This window comes from Danio rerio, chromosome 4, assembly GCF_049306965.1.
Source record: "Danio rerio strain Tuebingen ecotype United States chromosome 4, GRCz12tu, whole genome shotgun sequence".
NCBI classification, from domain to species: domain Eukaryota; kingdom Metazoa; phylum Chordata; class Actinopteri; order Cypriniformes; family Danionidae; genus Danio; species Danio rerio.
In genome coordinates, this window is record NC_133179.1 from 47,281,951 (window position 1) to 47,297,930 (window position 15,980).

Sequence of the window (15,980 nt, forward strand, 5' to 3'; positions counted from 1 at the left end):
TAAATACTGCAAAATGGATCCCTCCGTGTCAGTCTCCCCGTTACAGCCATTGTGACTACATATTTTCTTATTTTTCAAGATAATAGTATTCCAGATTAAAGGGGAAATTTAACACTCTGTCAAGTTTACATTATATTGTACACTGGATTCCAATTTATTTAAAATATATTAAACAAACTCTATTAATGTAAGCATTTAGAAGAAAACAGCATAATTTACTATAGATTTTAGAGCTAGGGCACCGCCATCTTGGAATGTTGCCGTGTCTGACATCACAGGGTTGGTTCTCTTCCTTCAGCTGAACAGATACAGTGTAAGTAAAGGAGACTAAAGCCTAATTTAACCCAATGCATGAACTTGTGGACGTTGTTTGCTGTTTTCTTCTAAATAGTTACATTAATCGAGTTTGTTTAATATATTTTCATTAAATTGGAATCCAGTGTACAATATAATGTAAACTTGACTGAGTGTTAAATTTCCCCTTTAAGTTGCTGGATAACAGTAGTTTGTTTTGTAGACAATTTGTCTGTATCAGTTTCTTAATGGGGAAAATAATATTGACCTCAATTGTAAAACAAAACAAACAAAAAAAAAAAAGCCTAACTAAGAGAAATGATTCACATACACACATATTCACAAATATATGAAACATCCATCTTTACATGTATGCTGTTAAACGCAGTACGCAAGCTACACTGACAACCATTCAAAGTCTATTATTTTCCTAACAAGTGTACACACGGACTGGTTGATGTTTCCTCTCTGCTTTTTAGACTTCGCACCAGTCTCTGGATTGATGCCCAAGAAGCACCTGTAAACAAAATAAGCAGAGAGAAAAGCATTTAGTTTCATTCAAATAGGATAAAGAAAGTGTTAGTTCTGAATCACCACCTGAAGTAGATCGCTACTGCTGAATAAACAAATAGTAAAAATAAGTAAAGAAAATTGTGTCAGAATTGTGGCTCAATTAAATTACAAATATTTAAATAAAAGCAACAGGAAAACCTTTTGATCACACATAGCCAAAAGCAGTCCAGCAGAAAAATACAGGTTTTGTATTTAGATTAGATTCAACTTATTTGTCATTATGCAGTTTATTTACTCTGAGAGTTTGCGAAACAATCATGACAATGTACATATTCTGTTTACTAGGTTGGTTCACACCAAACTTAATGACAACATCCGCTTTGCAACATTGGCTCTAGACTATTAGTGGAATGTTTTTAAGCACAAGAAATATTTTCAACTAGTAAAGGAGACCCAATTGAGGCATATTGTTTTGTTATTCACCCTAATTTGTTAATTTGCATGAATACTTAAATTCATATTTGGTGTAAACCCAGCATAATGGCTCTATCCTTTTAAAAACTGCTTCCTCTCTAGTCTCTAGCACAGACAAATTAATAGAGTCTGCAACATTCCCCTAGTTTAAGGGAGGATAAAAATATTTGTGAGTGTTTGCCGTTTTACATGGCTTGCAAAAATATCAACAAACACCACATCCAAACAATTTTTGTTTAACTCAAAAAATAAGAAGTATGTTTTCAGGTACAATATAAAAAGACATTACCTTTGGATAAATTCCAGAGTGCACGAAGCCTCTTCTGCATACTTCAGATTGAAATTATAGTAGCTGGCAAAAATGGCAGCCAAACCAGTTGTGATGTCTGTGTGTGGTCCCATGACCACTTGACCCTCCAGTGACAACATCCACGTTGTGGCTTTCATTGCGTCCCCTGAAAAAAAACATAAATACTTATCATGTACTGCAGTTCAAAATAGAAAAGATTTTAAAGAAACTAACAGTGAAAGAGTAGTGTGGCAGCCAATTTGAATAAGGTGTATAATTTACATATGCATTCATAATTACATCAAATTCCATTTTTCTTTCAAATATGTTTTACATATAAATACACAATACACAGACACACAGTTGAAGTCAGAATTATTAGCCCACCTTTGAATTCTTTTTCTTTTAAGAAAAAATGTTTAACAGATTCAGGAAATGTTCACTGTATGTCTGATAATATTTTTCTATTGGAGAAGTCTTATTTGTTTTATTTCGGCTAGAATATAAGCAGTTTTAATTTTTTTAAAAACCATTTTAAGTTCAAATTATTAGCCCCTTTAAGCTATATTTTTTTCAATAGTCTACAGAACAAACCACTGTTATACAATAATAAGGGTGTCACGATCCTCTAAATAACCAAATCATTTAAAATCGAAATCGTGACACCCTTATACAATAACTTGCCTAATTACCCTAACCTGCCTAGTTAACCTAATGAACCTAGTTAAGCCTTTAAATGTCACTTTAAGCTGTATAGAAGTGTCTTAAAAATATCTAGTAAAATATTATTTACTGTCATCATGGCAAAGATAAAATAAATCAGTTATTAGAAATGAGTTATTAAAACTATTATGTTCATAAATGTGCTGAAAAAATCGTATCACTGTTTAACAGAAATTGGGGAAAAAATAAACAAGCAGTCTAATAATTCAGGGGGGCTAATAATTCTGACTTCAACTATACAGTTGAAGTATACAGTTCAACTATACAGTTGAAGTCGGAATTATTAGCCCCCCCTGAATTATTTGCGCCCCTGTTTATTTTTTCCCCCAATTTCTGTTTAATGGAGGGAAGATTGTTTCAGCACATTTCTAAGCATATTAGTTTTAAAAAACTTATTTCTAATAACTGATTTATTTGATCTTTGCCATGATGACAGTAAATAATATTTTACTAGATATTTTTCAAGACACTTCTATGCACCTTAAAGTAACATTTAAAGGCTTAACTAGGTTAATTAGGTGAACTACGCAGGTTAGGGTATTAAGACAAGTTATGGTAAAACGATGGTTTGTTCTGTAGACTATCGAAAAAAAAATTAGCTCAAAGGGGCTAATAATTTTGTAAAAAAAATGTTTTTTAAAAATTAATAACTGTTTTTATTCTAGCCAAAGTAAACCAAATAAGACTTTTTGCAGAAGAAAAAATATTATCAGACATACTGTGAAAATTTCCTTGCTCTGTTAAAAATCATTTTGGAAATATTTAAAAAAGAAGAAAAGAAAAATCAAAAGGCGGCTAAATATATATAAATATATATATATAATGACAACTTTACCTTGTACAATCACAAGGCTGCAAAAGCAATTAACATAAGGGTAGAATAAGACAGTGAATAATCTGTACATATGATACCAACAGACCTGTGCATCTGTAGCTAGTATCAATTAAAATTTGTGCAAGAATATGTCCTTGTTCCCATTAATGGTCTCTATGCACAGCTAGTTTTAAAGCCAATGATAAAATTGTTGATGAATCTTTTATCATGCTGTGATATAAAAATAATGGCAAAGGCTCCAATAAGAGTTACTTTAACAGGTATAATTACAAACTTTTATTGTATATAAATGTTCAGATCAATCAAGTGTATATTATGGAAAATAGTAAGATCTCGTTAGTAAACAAGAAATAACCCATTTATGTTAATAAAAAAAATACAACTGAATTATATTGTTAGCTATGTTTAATAAAACAAGTTTTGTTTTATTGAGTTATTACACGTTAACTAAGAAATCAACGTCATTAGGACTAATCAATGCTTTTGTAGTTGTCATTGTGAGTTTGGTCTAATTACTATTAACAAATGAAGATTTATTTTACAGTGTAATCTAACTGGTTAGAACACTTTTAATAAGTATCTCCAACACGTCTTGGTCCAGATTACTATGATAAAATGTTAATCTTTGAAAATAAACAGCCAATAAAGTCTTCATGCATTTGGTGTTGTGATGACAACCATTGACAATACAACAACCTGAATATTCTGAAACCACTTTAAATTTTAGCTAATAAATAATTATTTATTAAATATAATGTGCCCATGATAACAATATCATACTTGTGTTTGAGTGAGTGAGCGTGATTGTGTGATTATCAGTGGTGTGCGGGCTGAAACAGAAGCACTTAAGAGGTTACAAGCCTAAAAAAGGGTTATACAAGTACAGTATATGTACAATTTTTAACAAACAATAGGCCTAATACTAATGTCAAAATAATAAATATACTCACATCAGCCTCAAGCACAATGGCATCCTTTGGCTCTTTGAAATAGGCCAGGAGCAGTAAAAGAATGCATGCAGCCTTGTTTGAAACATCCGGTTCAAAAGAATCCAAAACATCCTTAACCCCATGATGACAATTGGTTTTTCTGCAAAACTTCAAAAGGGTGCTCCCTTTGGTTTCCAGGGCCTCTCGGAACTTCATGAGGATAGACACAACGGTCAAGACAGAAAAATGAGAAAAAATACCTGAAAATAATAGAGAAGAAGCATTGCTCAGTTTTATTGATATTGCAAAGGGTCTTTTGATATTGTTAGGTATGCCTTTATCTTCTTAAGGGCTTGTTTTATGGCTGGAATGTAGTCTCAAACCAAAAAAAGTAAAATGTAAATCTAATTTTGAGCAGTCCAAGGCTCTCTTTTATGGTAATTTGTATTTTACATTAGAGAAATGCATTGACTATTTTAGCATGGGAAAAGTACATCCAGGGGGTTGTTATCATCTTGGAATAACATACCTTGTAATGTAACTGACCAATCAGAATCACATATTCTAGACAGCTTTGTATTAAAAGTGGATATCAAGTTTAACTCTATATAACATGAAGTACAAAAACATCCCACTCTATTTTTTCATTCAAGCATGTAGTTAGATATTAAAGTGTATATAATTTGTAAGCTCTAGTCCAGGTGTGACCAATCCTGTTCCTGGAGATCGACCTCTCTGCAGATTTCAGTTGCAACCCATATCAAATACACCTGCCTGTAATTATCAAGTGCTGTTCAGGTCTTAATTAATTGGTTCAGGTGTGTTTGATCAGGGTTGGAGCCGAAATTTGCAGGAAGGTCAATCTCCAGGAACAGGATTGAGCACCACTCCTCTAGTCCAATACATTTTAATACTGCAGCATGCCTCTGATTGTTTTTCAATGACATTTGAATTTGCATTTTTATTTTTTAGTTATACTATGTGCCACTCATGCAATGTGCCTTGTGATTTATAAGTTGAAAAGGGAAATACCTCTTAGAGAGAAGAGAAAAGGCCATTCCTTTTTAACCATGGCAATTGATGGTGCAGGCACACTGTTAAGAAAGCGCCTCTGGATGACATATGTCTTCTCCATAAAAGGCTCAGCAGTCTCAGCACCACTCATGCCTTCCACTGAGTACAAGGTAAGGAGATGGCTTTTCATTTCATCTAAAGATGCCTCTGTTTCACCAAGAGGAAATTCCGGACTCCATCTAACACAGCCATACTGATCAACAGGACCTCTTTTTTTTTTGTCTCTGCTTTCATCTGGTACTTCACTTTGTGGCCTTCTCTCTTTGCGGCGTCTCACCAGGGTGTTGCTCCTGTTCTTATATTCAACTCTAGTTTTAATTTGCTGCAGAAGAGAATAACAGCCTTATAATGCTTCGAGCAATGTTGTGACACATTGCTCTTGTTGGGTTAGGATCATGATCTAATATTTGATCCACCAATGCCTTCACCATATCTTTTCTTTCGCCAGGAATTGGTCTTGCTTTTTCTGCAATTGCTTTGCGAATTGCGGCTGGCATCCTATCCCAATTCACTTGAAATTCTGCATGCCATGGTCTGCCAATCTGCAAGGAGGGAGGTGAAACTATGCTGGGAGGTACAGTGGGAGGAGCTTTAAAGAAACTAGGGTCAAAAGATGTAGAGGGCACAGGAATCATTTCCAGTTGAACTACTGCAAATCCTGCAAAAAAAAAGTTTGTACATGAGGAGTGCAAGCTTTTTCAGTATGTACCAAATACCCAATAACAAATCATACCCATAATAATCAATTGGCCCCTCCCAACATGCATTTTTCCAGCATTCGGTTATTTTTTTTTTTTAATTTTGTGATCATTTAAAACAGCGGTAGTGTCCTGGGACAGCAATTTCAGATTTTAATAGAAAAGTACATATGACCAGTTTTCCTGCTTTAAGAATTGATTTTAAAAGTGTAGGGCATGTCTTCCTGTGGCACATAACTAAAGTACTGTAAAAAGAATTTCAACTACCAACTTAAAAAAGCAAGAGATTTAATTAGTTAAAACTAGTTATTATAAGTAATGAGTAATGAGATTGGATGTGAAAAGTAAAGTATGCACTGAAAAAAATTATTCAAAGATGATTCCTTGGATTTACTCAATTTCTTTACGTTAAGTGGTTGTAAACAATTTATTTGGGCTGAATTTAAACAAACAAATTAAGTTGAACATTACTAAACTTAATTTGTTTGTTTAAATTCAACACAAATTAATTGTTTGCAACTGTTCTGCATGCAACACTTTTTTCAGTGTGTATGTCTGGCTTTCAGTCAATAATTTCAGGCAATTAATTCAGAATTTAAAGAAACTGGAGAAAAAAAAAGTCATAAAATGGTTAAATCTGTTAAATTAAAGAAAAAATGTTGCAGACACAGATACTGAAGTAGTATTATAACTTTGTATTTATTTCTGACCAAAAAAAAACACTTAAGTAAATAAATAGAGAATAACTAAGTTAAAAAAGGTTAGTAAATTTCATGTTCACTTGGCCTTGGTCTTACAAATTTATATTCTGCCTTGTATAAAAATTAACACTACATTAGGACAGGCAATATTACCAAAAACAATTATGTATTATTATGTTTTTTTTTGTCATTTTTTATATAATATATTATTTATTATAATATATAAAATTAACAATCATTCTGAATATAATTAACATAATTATAGTTCTATACTTTATAAATATTAGTTGAATAGCAAAATTATGTTTCTAGACCGTTTGTTGTGCAATATAAATACTTTAAATGTTTTCATTACAGATTTAATTATTATATATAGAGTTGAGGTCAGAATTATTAGCCATCCTGAATTTTTTCTCCCAAAGTAAATTTGTTCCCCAATTTCTGTAACAAATTTTTTTAACACATTTCTAAAAACAGTTTGTTTTGTAGACAATCCAATACAATATTGCTTAAGGGGGCTACATATGTATATACAGTTGAAGTCAGAATTTTTAGCCCCCTTTGATTTTTTTTTCTTATTTAAATATTTCCCAAATGATGTTTAACAGAGCAACGACATTTTCACAATATTTCCTATATTCATTATTTCTTGAGAAAGTCTTATTTCTTAATATTATTAGCCCCTTTAAGCTTATATTTATCGATAGTTTACAGAACAAACCATCGTTATACAACAACTTGCCTATTTACCCTAACTTGCCTAGTTAACCTAATTACCCTAGTTAAGCCTTTAAATGCCACTTTAAGCTGTATAGAAGTGTCTTGAAAAATATCTAGTCGAATATTATTTAATGTCATCATGGCAAAGAAAAAATAGATTAGTTATCACAAATGCTAATAATTCAGGAAGACTAATAATTCTAACTTTGTGTGTGTGTGTATATATACACACAAACACACTTGATATATACTAGTGGTGGGCCGTTATCGGTGTTAACATGTTGCGTTTACGCGAGACTCTTACCGCACATTAAATATTGCTGTTAATCTCTTCTCAATGTTGGGTTGGGAGCTGGGTCTATTCTATGCAAGCGATGATGACTTTCAGCTTAATATTTTAACGCGGATGTACACCTGACCGGTGAGCCATCTGACAAAAAAGTGCCTTTCTGAATCAAATCAGCAGGATGCCTGATTTTAACTGCGGTTTGGCAGATTCACTTTCACTCATAAACATTTAATTCATGCCGCCAAGACAAACTGGGGTATTTGTATGTATGTATGTATGTATTGTCATGTATTAAAATTTCTATTTAAATAATTGTTTTAATAGCAATATATTGTTTCTACACCATTTGTTATGCAATATAAATACTTTTAAATGTTTTCATTACTGATTAATTCATTATATATAATACCTAAATAGTGAAAAAAGACAGTATTAAAAAGAAAAGGACTTCTTCTGGGGGCTAATAATATTGACCTTAAAAATGTTTTTAAAACATTAAACCTGCTTTTATTCCTGCCAAACAAATAAAAAAGTTACAGAAGAAAAATCACTTTAGGAAATCCTTTGAAAATTGTATTGGTCTCTTAAACATTCTTTGGAAAATATTTGAAAGATATATATAAATTTCACAGGAAGCCTAATTTATTTAATGTCAACTAATCAGTTAATTGTTTAATTAAAATGTTCAAGTAATTAATTAATCAATCTTGTCATATTTAAGTTAGGGGGAAAAACATAACCTGGAAATATTGAATATTTAAAAAAATATATTTCAAAGGGCACTATGATAATATATCATGCTAGGTTAATGTTTGATATTAATGTACTTCATTTTGTCATGTAATGTTAGTTGCTTCAGAATTTGATACAGCTTTGTTAGTTCATTTACTTTTCAAAAAAAATATTATATATGACTCAATTATTATTTTTAGCAAAACCAAACCAAAAACCCAACCAAAAGTAATTAAAAATTAATAAATAAAATTTTACCTTGAAAGCCATTTAGTAACTTCCGACACTGAATAGGTCGAAGGTATTTCTTTAGATCTTTTTCTTGTACAAAAGCAAGATCTTCCTTGTTTTCCACACCAATTTCTTGCAACAAACTCAGTAGTGAAGTCAGAGTTTCAACGGAGAGGCCCGGTAAGAATGACAACACCAAATCTTTCATCATTACTTCATCCATTTTCTGAAAAGTGTTTGGCAGATGTTAAAACAATTAATAAACATTTGTATTATTAATGCAAAATGCTAAACCTAAAAAACAGGAACTTTACACCAAATCATTTCTGACCAAACTAAGAGTTTGTGAGTTTAAGAAATTTTTTGTCACAAAGACCGTGTTAATATAATGCATCATTACATCTTCAATTTCAAATGTTGTATCAACAGTTTTGGTCTTTTTGTTTACAAATGGTGTAGGGTTGTTAAAATTAAACCTCAAACTTTTTAAACATTTCCCCAAAAAGATATTACAAGATATTTTCCGTATGTGCTATATTCAATGAGGAACTCAAATGAACTATTTACAGCTACAGTATATAGATGAATACATGTAGTCAGCAAAAGTGTATTAAGCAACACAAAAAGTATGAACTGTCTCTAGATGTATTGAACTTTTAAATTTAAGAAACAGTTTAGAAAACAATATTTTGATAAAGTTAGATTTAGAATTGGCAAGTTTTTTTTTTTTTTTTTTATAACCACAACAACAAACTGACAGTAAGCCTAAAATGTCTTTGATAAGTGATAAATTGACTTAAAAATTTTAAACTATGCAGAAACACAAATGAACTATTTACAGCTACAGTATATAGATAAATACATGTAGTCAGCAAAAGTGTCTCAAGCAACAAAATGACAAAACAAAGTATGAACTGTCTCTAGATGTATTGAACTTTAAAATTTATTAAACAACTGTTTAGAAAACAATATTTTGAAAAAGTTAGGTTTAGTACTGGCAGGTTTTTTTTTTTTTAAACCACAACAACAAACTGACAGTAAGCCTAAATTGTCTTTGATAAGTGATACATTGACTTAAAAATTTTAAACTATGCAAAATGTTACAATTGACTTTTTCTTAATTACTTTGAAGAGAACATGTTTTACTGTACATTTCATAGATAAGGATATTATGTTGAGGGCCTATGTTATTAAAAAGCATAACCAAAAAGTTTACATCTTTTCTATCAATTTATGCCTAACCTGTTAGCTCTTCTTGTCTCCACAATTCCAGCTACCTTTCAGGTGCCAGCTCAAACTGGTTCTGGAAAAGAATGGTGGATAGCAATTAGTGATGTGTCATGCATTTTATACAACGGAAGAGGATAATAGTCCAGCAAATCAACTTGCTTGACGCAGACATAATCCTCGTTAGCTACTCCTAATTCACAGTAGACCCCAATGTCACTCATCTTCACAAAAGTATGTTTCTGAGTCACAAACTGCACAGACTCGTTAAGAACAATGATGAGATTAATCTTCCCAACAGAAAGTTCTTCATCAGTACTCTTAAGCAAAACACACATCCCCTTTCGATATACTGTGCCTTTTACTGTTACTTCATTGCACGCAATTGCAGACTGCGACCAAAATCTTGACCAGCCACTGATGCTCTGATCTTGTCGTTGTAATCACTTGCATAAAACTCTGTACCTCTCTCAACATGCACAGCAGAAGGGAAAAGACTGCCCTCACTCAAGTAGGCTTGCAACAGTTGGTGTCTTTCTGCAAGAGTTTTGCAAAGATTTTTAAAGTTATGCAATTTCCTGGCACACTGCTTGAAAAAAGCATATTTGCTCTCAAACCTTAGTGTCCAGAGGCGAATAAGTGGGCCGAAGTGAAGAATAAGGTCTGGATAATGGCACAAATAGTGATGCTTGGGTTTTAATGAACAGGTAGGGAATAGTCTTTGACGACTAAACACATATTCTTCAATGAGAACTTTCAGATATGCCACTTGTTCTGTCGTAATAGCTGGTGCACAGACAAGCTCCACGATTTCTCTCAGCTGCAGAATGAGTTGCCATACTTCATTTTCAGAAGGATCTTTAATTCTGTCACCCACAAATAGAGGTAACAACCTCAAAAAGCACCAATTCTGTACTGCATGGCCACTTAATCGTTCACTGGAAGGAGATATGTCTGCTGGTTTGCTGCTGGCTTCGTTTCCCAGATAACTGAACTGGTTTTTACATCTGTTAAGTTGTAGGTAGGTGAAGTGCTTCTCCTAAACCAAGTGACCAATAAACAAGGCAAGGTCATAAGACACAATACCCTCAAACAGATCATGTCCCAGACAAGGAGGAAGACCTGGCTGGCAGACATGAAAATAATTAAGTTGGTTAAAAGGAGAGTCTATCTTGATGCCGCATGCTGAGACAGTATCAGTGGTGTCTAAACCTTGCAAATGGCTTTGATAAGATTCGCAAGTTCTTGGACTCCCACAAGTGTATGGTTGGTTTGTAAATGCATTTCTGTCAATCTCGCAGTAACGGCAGAAATGGCTTGTCCGACTGAAGTTTTCAACAAAACCTCCAATGCAATGTGATCCCAAGTTGTCTCCTGAAATGGCAACTAAAGCTCCTTTTACAACTTTGTCATCATTTGTCAAAATGCCTTCTCCTCTAGAACTTTGAGATCAGCGATCAATGGTTCAAAAACTTTGTTCATGCCAAAGTATTTGAAATCCTTCTCCCTACACAGAAGAACAAGTTGCATGTGATCCACTGTGGATCTATTGTGAGGCAAAATGTCTGTCAGGGTCATGTAAACGGCTAATATATTGTGTTTTTTTTTTCCTGAACCAAGTGGGTTTACGACCTCAAAGGCGTCTTGATACAGGATCACACCAACAGAGGAAGGCTCTGTTTTCAACAGTTTATTGCCCTTAAATCCCTCTCCATCGCTTACATCCCGAATGACATTTTCAGTAGTTGGTTGAAAACGTGTAGCAACATATTGCTCTCTTACAGGTTTACATTTGAATAGTGTGGACAATGTTTCACGTATAGGAATGTACTGGGCAAAGCACTCCTTGCTATATTCATCACTGCCCAAAAGAAGAGGCACAGGTTCAACATAGTTTTTATAAACAGACTTTCTTTTTTGGTCTGTGCTCAAAATGCCCCTGTTGTACATATTAAGAAGATCTTCCCTTTTAATCTCATCAATAATGTTGCTAGCAGTAGCCTCTTGGATTCCAAGTTCTTTCATTTTCTTCCTTAAGATCATAAATGAATGAGATAGTCCAATTTCGTGGGCATTTTGAAAGTCTTCAATTATGGTCTGTATGGTACTGGCTGGTAACAACAGCTTCCCTTGTAATTTAAGATAAAGAAGGGCAAGATTTTGTAGGTAGAGTGTTTCATCCACAGCAAACTGCCCCTCTAGCTCATTACCATTGACAACAGAAGCATCAGAACATGACTGACTATAAAGACTACCAGGCTCAGCAGGACTGGACATATCTAACAAGGTGTGATCTAGAATTTTTATGTCTCCTTGAAAAATGTGAAGCTAAAGTGGATGAAACTGTAAAGCTGCAATCACACCCTTTCACGGGGCATTTGATTTCTAAACCTTCCTGTATGTGTGACTTCAAATGCTTGATCAGGGAGCTCACTGTGTCACATGTCACTGTACAAAACTGTGCCACACATTTTTTTTTTTTTTTTAACTTTTTATTTAAGATTTTTCTATATATTTATTTTACAGAACAACCCCTTCCCCAAAAATTTTTACCCCTTACACACGAGGGGGTACCTAAAAAAATAAATAAATAAAAATAAATAATTAAATTATAATAATAATAAAAAATAAAGAAGAAAATTAAAAAAAAATTTAAAATAAAAGGTGTTGCCATCATAATTACTTTCCAGGGGATACATCTGTACATCAAGTTACATTGTATTGCATAGTTACATCAAATAACAGTCATGTTAAGGTGAGGTTAAGCAATCTCTAAATATACATATCCAAATATGTCGTAATACTTTTCCACCTCCTTAGAAAAATATCAGTTTTCATCTGTAGACATGCAGTCATTTTTTCCATTATATAGACCTGTTTAAGTCTCTGAATCCACTGAGACACTTTTGGAGAACTTTCTTCCATCCAATGTACTGTTATCATTTTTTTTGCAACCAGTAATAATATCCTTAGGACAAATCTTGCTTCCTTATCAAACATCTCTTTGGGCAGTGCTCCCAGTAAACACACAACTGGATCGAGGGGTATCTCCCTATCTAATATATTATCTATTTTTTTTTTAAACATTTTTCCAAAACTCTTGAATCGTAGGACAGTCCCAAAAAATGTGGGTATGGTCTCCAATTTTACCACATTTTCTCCAACACAAAGCTACCGATGGTCCTTTCACGTATGTAGAAATTACAAAAGGAGTATTAAAGTACCTCATTTTTACTTTCCAATCAAATTCTTTCCACAATTGACTATTAATTCCTTTATGACATCCTTCACATAACTCAGTCCAGACCTCATCCTCGATTATGGTATTTAGTTCTAGTTCCCATTTTCCTTTAACGTGATCGGTATTTTGTACAGTATTATTTAGTAATCTTTTGTATAAATGGGAGACGTGATTTTTAGCTGGAGTGTTTTTTTTCTGTAATATTTATGAAGTATTCCTCTATTTTATTTGGTTCTTGCATGATTAGAGCTTTTTCTTTATGGTTTGTAATGTAATGTCTTATTTGGAAGAACCTATACATATCTTTTGGTGAAATATTAAATTGTTCTTGGAGTTGTGAGAATGATTTAATTTCTTTTCCAACGAATAACTGATTTATTGTTATAAGACCTTTATCTGCCCATATTCGAAATCCACCATCCCACACAGATGGGAGAAACTCAATGTTTCCTACTATAGGCATGGCCCTGGATATAGATTCTGGACCCCCAAACATTTTTTTTGTTTTATTCCAAATTTTTAGAGTATGTTTTATCCATTGGTTATCTATTTTAATTTTTGGAGCCTGTTTTACATTTATAAAAGGTAGAACGGACAGTGATGTCTCTTTTATTGTGCTTTGTTCAATTTCGACCCATCTTGATTCTTTATTATTTTTAATCCAAGTTACTATTGCGGTTAATTGAGCTGCCCAGTAGTAATATTTTAGATTTGGTAAGCCTAAACCTCCTTTATCTTTTGATAAAAGCAATGTTTTATATTTTATCCTAGCTTTCTTTTTCTGCCATATGAATTTTCCAAATATTTTATCTAACGAATTAAATTCTGAGACAGGCACATTTACTGGGAGAGACTGAAACAAAAAAAGAAATCTGGGTAGTATGTTCATTCTTATTACCTCAATTCTACCCAGTAATGAGAGAGGAAGAAGCTCCCATCTTTTTAAATCATTTTTAACTTGTTTTATTAGATTTGTATAATTTGCGTCGAAAAGCTGGCTAGGTTTGGGGGTAAGAATGATACCCAGGTACCTAAATCCTTTCTTTGACCAATGAAACGAAACCTGCTCATTAAGCTGAGGAGGCCAAACCCCAGAAACCATCATGGCTTCAGATTTATTTTCATTGATTTTATACCCTGAGACTAGTCCATATTCATGCAAACACTGCATAAGTGGGGGAATGGAATGGGATGGGTTTTCTATGTAGAACAATACATCGTCTGCAAACAATGCTATTTTATGAACCGATCTCCCTTCATCTTCTATTCCTAGAATGGCTGTATTCTGACGTATGGCTTCTGCTAATGGTTCAATACTTAAAGCAAATAAAGCAGGAGACAGAGAGTCCCCTTGTCTAACTCCTCTTTCTACCCCAAAGAATTTGGAACACTGACCGTTCACCCTTATTCTTGATTTTGACTCTTTATATAATATGTTGAACCATTCCACAAATTTTTCTCCAAAACCCATTTCTATCAGTGTTTGCTCTAAAAATAGCCAATCAACTCTATCGAAAGCTTTCTCAGCATCAAGACTGAGAAGCATTGCATTCTTTTTACTTTTTACCGCTATGGATTGTAAATTTAATGTCTTTCTTACATTATTGGTTCCATGTCGGTTTTGAATAAATCCAGTTTGATCTGGTTTTATTACATCTTTTATACAATTTTGAATTCGTTTCGCCAATATAGATGTTAATATTTTGTAGTCTACACACAAAAGACTGATAGGACGATAACTATTGCATTGCGTAGGATCTTTACCTTCCTTATACAATACTGAAATTATAGCATCTGACCATGATTTTGGTGGATCATGTGATTTTAGCGCGTAGTTGTATACTTTGCATAATATTGGGGTAAGATCATTCACAAAAACCTTATAATACTCTGCAGTAAAACCCATCCACTCCTGGAGATTTATTGTTTTTTAATTTAATGATTGTTTCTTTAATTTCATCTTCTGTTATGGGGTCTGTTAATCTATTTGCTTTTTCACTTGATAATTTTGTCAGATTAAGTGGTTTCAAAAATGTCAAAATTTTTTCTTTTTTTAATTCTTGGTCTTGGCATTTATATAACTGTTGATAATATTCTGCAAAAATGTCAGCTATTGCTTTAGGTTGTGTCTCAATTTGTTTTGTCACCGGGTGTCTAATCTTTGGGACAATACGGCTAGCTTGGTCCTTCCTGAGTTGAAAAGCCAATAATCTACTAGCTTTATTTCCCATTTCATAGTAATTTCTTTTTATGTATCTAAGAGCTCCTTCTGCTTTATGCGTTAGTATTTCTCTAATTTTTGCTTAACTTCTTTTAACTCTTTAAGTGTTTCTTCTTTTTTATTTATTTTGTGTTCTCTCTCTAACCTTTTTACTTCGTTTTCATATTCTTGTTGTTTTAAGTTTCTTTGTTTTTTTAATTGAGACCCTATAGATATAATCCTACCCCTTATTGTGGCTTTTCCTGCATCCCATAATATTGAAGGGGAGACATTACCATCATCATTAATTAAAAAGTATTCTTTTAATGCTTCTTGTATTTCTTTTTTTGTTTGAGTGTTTGTTAACAATGAGACATTCAATCTCCAATATCTAAACTGCGTGTCTAGTCCCAGGTTAATTTTCATAATAACTGGATTGTGGTCTGAAATGGTGGCTGGTTCAATTCTACACTCTTTTACTTTATATATATCTGCTTTTGGTATACAAAAATAGTCTATTCTTGAGTAGCTTCCGTGCACATGTGAAAAGAATGTAAAGTCTCTTTCCTTAGGGTGCAAAAATCGCCAAACATCCACTAATCCCATTTCATTCATCAAGTTTGTAATTTCTTTGGAAGTTTTAGAGAGTGGTTTTATTAATATTGGTGATCTGTCCAGTTTAGAATTCAATATAGAATTAAAATCCCCTCCCATAATCAAAATCCCTTCACTTTTATCTGTTAAAAGTGCTGCTATTCTTCTAAAGAAAAGCGGACAATCTTCATTTGGGGCATAAATGTTTATAATTGT

At 33.0% G+C, this 15,980-nt stretch overlaps 3 protein-coding genes and 1 pseudogene across 3 annotated transcripts in view; 1 reads left to right on the top strand and 3 right to left on the bottom strand.

Annotated features, from left to right (window-relative positions):
- Positions 1-15,980, bottom strand: part of LOC108183924 (uncharacterized) — a 667,181-nt gene that overhangs the window by 357,113 nt on the left and 294,088 nt on the right. The gene's annotated exons all lie outside the window — the stretch shown is intronic.
- The window catches only part of LOC110439424 (uncharacterized), a 326,082-nt gene that overhangs the window by 167,099 nt on the left and 143,003 nt on the right, over positions 1-15,980 (top strand). The window lies entirely within an intron of this gene.
- Positions 1-15,980, bottom strand: part of LOC110439432 (uncharacterized) — a 215,198-nt gene that overhangs the window by 89,756 nt on the left and 109,462 nt on the right. The window lies entirely within an intron of this gene.
- LOC108183648 (uncharacterized) lies at positions 604-9,807 on the bottom strand (annotated as a pseudogene).